The 7,920-nt window shown below is 33.3% G+C and overlaps 1 long non-coding RNA gene across 1 annotated transcript; it reads left to right on the top strand.

Moving 5' to 3' along the window:
- Positions 1 to 4,793: 4,793 nt before the first annotated feature.
- On the top strand, positions 4,794 to 7,103 carry LOC120354893. Its single transcript, XR_005573282.1, has 3 exons — positions 4,794 to 5,299; positions 6,034 to 6,102; positions 7,001 to 7,103. It is a non-coding gene; the product is annotated as an uncharacterized LOC120354893 (long non-coding RNA).
- Positions 7,104 to 7,920: the final 817 nt, after the last annotated feature.

The raw sequence follows: 7,920 nt of genomic DNA, 5'->3' as shown, positions 1-7,920 counted from the left end.
TTTTCTAAAATTGAATTTGAACTAAGCGATACTTTGCTTGTTGCTGACACGGGTTAGAATCATTGTTGCAAATCCATATCAACGCCTACTGTGTTTTTCACGAGGTTAATTCCACATTCCACTGCTCTCACGCTTACATTATGGAAGAGGAACTTTGTATTATCAGAATCTCAAACTTTAGTAGCTTTCAGTTTTTGATATAACTCCTCCAAAAAACTTGTTACATGCACTGTTATTGCTTACCTCTAAGATGATAAACTCAGTTGACTTGTCACTCTATAAGCTGCTGCGTTTGAATTCAGTGTATACTGAAAAAACAGAACACCAGTCTCTCCTTGTTTTTAACTGTTATTTATTCTACACTTGTCGCTTTCGCTCAGCTAACAAATAATATTAGTTGAATGACATATAACCTATAGGAAAATTTCAATGCAAAACCTGCGGATTACCGAGTCTTGAATGATTTTGCTTCTTCCTTTATCAGAAATATTAGGAAAACTATACATTTATGTTGACTCAGTGCATAAATTCAACCTTGAATATGCAAGTATATTATCTGAAAGATTACAGAAACATGATGCATAACAAATAGACAGAAAACTTTTCTGTGTAATTACAAATATTACTAGTCTATTACTCACAGCCTATGCTCCAAAATCCACTCAACTGAAGATCTAAAACTGAGTTTTTTTCATCATGATAACATGAGAAGCAGAGTTAGAGTGGAGGATAAGGAGGAGGAGGAGGAGGAGGAGGAGGAGGAGGAGGAGGAGGAGGAGGACACAGCAAATCAAAGGTTAGTTATTTGATGAAACTATTTGATAAATTATACTAATAGATCTGTTCACATTACAAGAGTTGGAAATTACTGATTCAGTTGATAGTTATTACTTGCATATTAACTTGTTGAATCACTGTTTGATTCTGTAATATGAAAGCAAGAAATAATAATACTCACTTTGAGATTCCATGTACTGGTAAAACACAACAAGAAACTCTCTCATATGCAAGTGTAGTGAGAGACAACCTTGGAGGTTATGCTCCAATTATCCTCTCAGTCACATCTTACTTCAGACAGCTTCTAAATCATGAATCTCTAAGATATAAGAACCCAATTCAACTTATACTGACAGATTAAAGTGAATCAATCCCAGACTAGTATAGATAAGAAACTCTTTTGTAGATATGCTAAAACCCTATTACTCTTTAAGTTTCTCGTTCTAGAGTTAGTTGCAAGGATGTTTTCAAATATTCTTTCCAAATTCATGTTAATGCATAACAATATTAGCTACAGCTATTGACAACTGCTTTTTTCATATCATATGCACTTCAAAAAATATTTTCTCAGTCTATATTATGTAAATTCATTTATGATTGTATATAAGTGTAAAAAACCAGTATATATTGTAATCTACACGAATAAAGCATTCTCTCACCAGCTTTATTCATTTATTAGGTAGAGCGAACAATACAATAGTTGGAAAAGAAAAAACAGGCTATTGCCCAAAACTTCTTCAATTTCCTGATTTTGTCACAAATCGTCCAAATATTATGTTCACTTCAATTTCAACATCAAATCTTCAATCTGAAACTATGAATCAGAATAAAACAAAGAGTTTCAAATTTAGATAAATTGATAATGAAACTTCCGTTAAAACCAAACTTCAAATATTCATACTGTTTTTGTTAAGAAGTTTGATGAAACTTCTATAACATTGATTAAAACTTTCCTTGTCTGTATGACATCTCAAGTAATTGAAGCATTTAATTTGTTACAAAATTTGGTTCTCAAGCACTATCTCGGATCTATCTGGTGACTTTCCTTTAAACGCTATGAGCTTGAATTTTTCTTTTTTCATCATGTCAAAGTCCATACCAATCCTATTTGACATGAAAAGTGCAAATTGAACTTGGTCTTCTGTGTTTAACAGTATCGTTTGCATATGATAAAGAGTTTATACAAGACAAGCCAATCAGATGAAGCTCTACAGACTAATTGCTGAACCAATAATAGCTTATGGAAGTGTATTTGCATGCACCCGAAATGAGGTTCCTTCGAGCAGTTAAATGTTACACCAAGTTGGACTACATAAGAAACGAAGTAATAAGAACCAAACTGAATGTAGAGTCTTTATTCCAAATATTGGAGGAAAGTAGAGAAGACTGAACTTCTTCAATTTCCTGATTTTGTCACAAATCGTGCAAATATTATGTTCACTTCAATTTCAACATCAAATCTTCAATCTGAAACTATGAATCAGAATAAAACAAAGAGTTTCAAATTTAGATAAATTGATAATGAAACTTCCGTTAAAACCAAACTTCAAAAATTCATACTGTTTTTGTTAAGAAGTTTGATGAAATTTCTATAGCAATGATTAAAACTTTCCTTGTCTGACAACTCGAGAGTTCTGCTCAGTTCACAGCAGGTACACTTCTAATCACTTAGAAGTAAGAATATTGAAGGTTTATTGGAATGAGGAATCATTCATGTATACACTTGAAATTTATTTACACAATTCACTACAATTATTCAACATTTCCTCTTTGATGATGAGGCACAGATAGTTTATGTGCTTGATAATAGCAATGATAATCACGTTTATCGTTCAAATTCACTGTGTTTAAGAAAATGTCTCTTAGTTGTTTCACCAAATGATGAGTTGAATGTTTAATTGCAATTTCACAGGCAATTTCAATACACTGTTCTAACCTCATTTCCAATTCACTATCAGCTTGCATCCACTTGCACAGCTTCATGATGAGCGAATGAAGAAACATATGTCGGTACTAATATGGAGAAATTAAATGGTTCCTGACCCTTCCCTCCAATGCAACATACACAAGCAGTATGATATTTCAATGCTTGCGTACAATAAACACATTGAATTTCTTGTCCGTTATAGAAAAAGCCATATCTTGCAAAGTTTTTCTTTTCTGTATTTGAATAGAATTGACATTTTTTCATGCTAAGCATTCTATTGTTTTCGCACATGAAATTTGGAGATGAGTCCATATTTTTCATTATCAAAGTATTGTAATGAAATGCCGCGAATAGCGCACATTGACCGTGCGGATTGCGATGATGAATTTCACAGGCATTATAACACCAAGAACTTGTAAAGTAGTTAAAATTTGGTTTCTCAATTTCATCCGGTAAACAACATACGTTTTTGTGTAACCTTCTAAGAAACTTAGCTTTCTCTGTACCTTTTGTGTAGATTTTATCATATCCTTCAAGATAAGATATCAATAATTCGTCTGTATAAATAAAATTACCATCTTCCCAGCGTATTTTGTGATAATTGTTCTCTGCCCATGTTGCTTGCTTATGCAATTTATCATTCAATTCCGACTTTGCAAATGGTGACTTGAAATGTAACACAACAAAGCTATTTACCTGATCTACAATTGCGATTTCTTTCAAAATAATCTGATTGAAATTCCCCTTGAACCAATGCATGTCGACTGTTGCAAATTTTTTACAGGAGGATTCCTCCTCTTGTGCTGTTTTGTCCTCCTCCATTGTCCTCCTTTGTCCTCCCTTCTCCTCCTTTGTCCTCCTTTGTCCTCCGTTCTGCTCCTCCTCCTGTGGTTTAGGTGTACTACATCTTGAGTGATAGTAGAAGAAGTCTTGTTCGGCGTTAAGATCACACTGCGTGTCAATAGAACGCGTTTTCTTCTCAGAATCAGAAGACATTGTAGATGTTAACTGATCAAAGCTAAAACCACAAAAGAGTAGAATTTGAAAAATGCAATACTTATATAGTTTGCGCTCTATCGAGAAATTACTGAACTTCCTTCAACATGGAAGTAAGAGGACCTCATTTTTCAAACATGAATCTTATCTTGTCAGTGTTTTCTATCATCAATGAGATAACGCATTTTAATATTTAACCAACCTAATGTATAACAGTAGCAAAGTTGATGCATTTCATTTATTTACAATATTGCACACATACACTTATATGTTTTGATCTTTCTTTGTCAATCCTGTTCTAAGCCTGTCTCATCTGCAGAATCTCGTAAAAAATTCCAGATAAGTTGATTTAATTGTTCTTCTGTTAAATGAGCATTGTTTTCTATTATAACCTTCTTAATTCTATTGATAGACTGTTTAAGGATTGCACACTCACATTTCAATGAGCCTGGGATATCGCCATTCCCCCAGAATTTATCATATGATGTACCATATAAATCACAAACAAGAATATGATCATATCCATCACTGAAGCAAGAACCTAATTTTTCCTAATCTCTCACAAAAGTTAAATATTGTAGATTTGTCCATCCTTTTTCTGCTAATCGCTGCAATATATCTAGGTGCGTGTCCAAGAGTTCACTTAATTTATATTGATAACTCATTTTTTCTAAAGGAACAGAATGGTATTCACTTAATTGATTAAAATGTCTATCTATAATGAATTGAACGCACAAATCTGAAGACTTTAACTCAGACTCCACTGATGGCGCACCAAACACATTATCCATCTCAGTACAGTAGCTTGATGTTGTATCAGCAAAGACAAGATCACTACTAACAGATTACCTTGCTCTAGCTTATTATTATGAAAAGCACACTCTAGCGATAGTTAATTGTACTTTATAGCACTCTACTACAAAGTTGGTGTGTTCTAATCAAAAGGGAATACAATTTTATATCATCAATAGAGACTTGTCAAGTATGTTCTAATTTTTGTAGAAATTACACATTCATAAATCTATCTCTTAGACAAACATCGGGAGAAGCGTTTTAACACTTGATATAGAATAATGTTTGATTTCTTACTAGCAAGGTTTCCTGCAACAATATTGTGGTTTATCCCAATTCCTAATCTTATTTCGTATATTCCAATATTCTTTCCGAAGCAATATGGAAAAGTAATAGCATATCATAAAGAGAAGAACAAATACTATTCTCCAGATGATTATCTCCCTTGCACACTGATAAAAATTGATTGTTGCTAACACTTGTGGAAAGATACAATAAGTTGAGGTGAGTATATGCATACCACATAATTCTATTTGAGTTCATGCAGTGCATCAGTCTATTCTACAGAGTGAGAGTTCACTTTCTTCAATATTCATTTTATATTGTTGACTAATCATTCAATTAATGACATCATCTACTAGCTATGATAAATCACTCAGACAGAATATTATTTTTCTTCCCACAGAAAACTAGCTATTTTCCATTAAACATTATAGCTGATGAATCTATCCAACAGTTGTGCTGTCTCGACTGCACACTCTGTGTGCTTCTCCTGACATTGAGTTGATGATTAACCAGCAGAACAAGGTAAGGATTAGGATCAAATATTTAATATATATACATTTATTTAGATGCACAAGATTTTTCTAAGCAATTCACAAATAGTAATTAAGCTGAACAAACAATAGTTACTCAATTTATACTAATTTCAGATCAGTGAATTTGTTTCGAATCGTAAACTATCACAGTTTTCATTCGAATCTCATTAGTCAACTTATTAGGAAGAAAAAAAAATCTTCTCGCTTTGTCCTTACAAATAGAAACAAGAATTGTTATTCGGGATAATGTGAATCTTTTTGGAAGAAATAATCACCACCGGAGAATGATTGCATTGAAACATTGCTGGAATTCCAAAATTTGAATCAACATCTAAGAGGAGTGCAAGTTTGGTTTTGTTAAATATTATCGTACACACACAAAAAGAATCTTTTCACAACAGAGATTGTTTTAGGAGAGGAGTGTACGAGTTGTACTGATAACACATTTAGTAAGCATTAGGCTGTAGTCACTACATCACTATGTGTTAACATATTGTTCACAGATTTCGATGAAACATTTAAGTTGGGTGAATCACTTGATAATTTCGGTGCATTTTCATAATTTCTACCTTCGGACTGCTTTTTCTATTTATACATTATAAATCATCACATATTGTACACCTTCAATTGTAAATAGTTGCATTTATTAAAGCACTTAGCTTGTTCTTCCCTTTCAGTCTCAATCCTCCCTCACAATGATAACACACTTTTCTCCCTGTATAGATGAATCCTACCTCACTGAGTTCGTTTGATGGAAATGGACCCATGTAGCAGAGCACTCGAGAATTTGAGGTAAACAGCTGGTTGTATTTTTAAAATATTAAGTTTCTCTGTGATTCCAACAATATCAGTACATTCTCGATTATCTCTTCTTAGCATTACACCATATTTAAGGTTGTAATCCCGATTGCTATCTACATTAGATATAGTTACATTTCCAATAGATAGTTTACAGCTAGGTGATGATCATGTTGGATTAGAGTCCAACCAACACTGTAGAACGCGCACCGCACTATATCATTCATTTTTGTGAAGTAAAACCATAGACTAAGCATTTCAGAAACACTTATAAATGATACTCACCAACATTCAAATGTTGATTCAAATTTTGTTTTCTGCACACTATACGTTCTTGATTCTTCACAATTCATTTTTTTACACAAAACTTTTCTAATATAAAACACAATTTCAAATATCGATTTTAAGCTAGACAAACACTAAATCATCATTGAAGGATTCAATATCCATTTCATCTCTTCTCCCACCTGCTGCCAAGATTGAATTAAAAGTGTATTTGATAGCATACGAAGTAGATGGCTGGACAGTCTTCTCTACTTTCCTTCAATATTTGCAATAAAGACTCTACATTCAGTTTGGTTCTTATTACTTCGTTTCTTATGTAGTCCAACTTGGTGTAACATTTAAATGCTCGAAGGAACCTCATTTCGGGTACATGCAAATACACTTCCATAAGCTATTATTGGTTCAGCATCATTTTTCAAATAGCATCCATGTGTTAGAAGACGAAAAAAAAAATCTCGTCTAGAACTCAGCATGAGACTTCACCTGCTAGAAGCTGAAATTCCCCATGTCTACTCACTCAAACATATTTCTAATATTATTAAATATTTCACGCCATAGAGGAATAGCATTCTCGATTCAGTTATTAAATATTTCATTGTTTTCACAGCATTTTCTCACCTCTCAACTCGGGGTTTCCTCGGTGTCATAACCAGTTGAGCTCTCGTGAGGGAAACATACCTGCATCGAGAAAAGCAAACCCGAGAAGATAGCTGTCATTTCATGAAATCAACACATGTAAGTTCATTTTTACTTTAATTTTATCCTTCGAGGACAATTGTTCTCCTCCGAGGACAATTTTGTCCTCCGAGGACAAAACCTCTCCTCCAAGGACAATTTTCCTCTTCTCCAAGGACAAAAATTGTCCTTTGTTCTCCTCCTCTCTCCTCCACTCGTTTAGCAGGAAAGAAAAAATGAGAGAGGAATCTGGAGAAGGGGTGAGAGGTAAATGTCAACAGTCAATGTCACAATAATTTTCTTTATTTTTAAATTATTATACATACATCAAACCATATCTATGGACAAATCAAATACAGAAATTAACTCTTTCCTTATTCCCACTGGGTGTATATTTAAAAACATCTAGCTTGATTCTAATTTTATAATTCAAATCAATGTTAGAGCTCTCAAATTCCTCCTTTAACCAATAGTTTGAGACATACAATTCTTCCAGATTTTCAAACTGCAGAATATAGCGAGTATTGTTTCTATTGTACACTTCTTTTATTGCAATAATGACTAACTCTATACCTTGTGGTAACTCTTCCAATCTTTTACACTGTCCTACTTTTACTTTCCCTTTAATTTCCAGCATTGTGATGTAATTATACTGCTCCACTTCTTTTTGTGTGAAGGGAGTGTCTTCCAAGTTTTTCCATACATCTGACAGAAACTTAAGTGATTCTATTCTAGGAAATGTATGACCATTATAGCTTGTCATACCATTGACTGTAATTACACAAATTTTCTCTTCCCTTGGTAGACAAATAATTTCTTTTTTGTCAGTGTAAGGGATTACAAAATAACCCT

The sequence above is a fragment of the Nilaparvata lugens genome, chromosome X, assembly GCF_014356525.2.
Source record: "Nilaparvata lugens isolate BPH chromosome X, ASM1435652v1, whole genome shotgun sequence".
NCBI classification, from domain to species: domain Eukaryota; kingdom Metazoa; phylum Arthropoda; class Insecta; order Hemiptera; family Delphacidae; genus Nilaparvata; species Nilaparvata lugens.
This window is presented reverse-complemented; position numbering and strand designations above follow the sequence as displayed.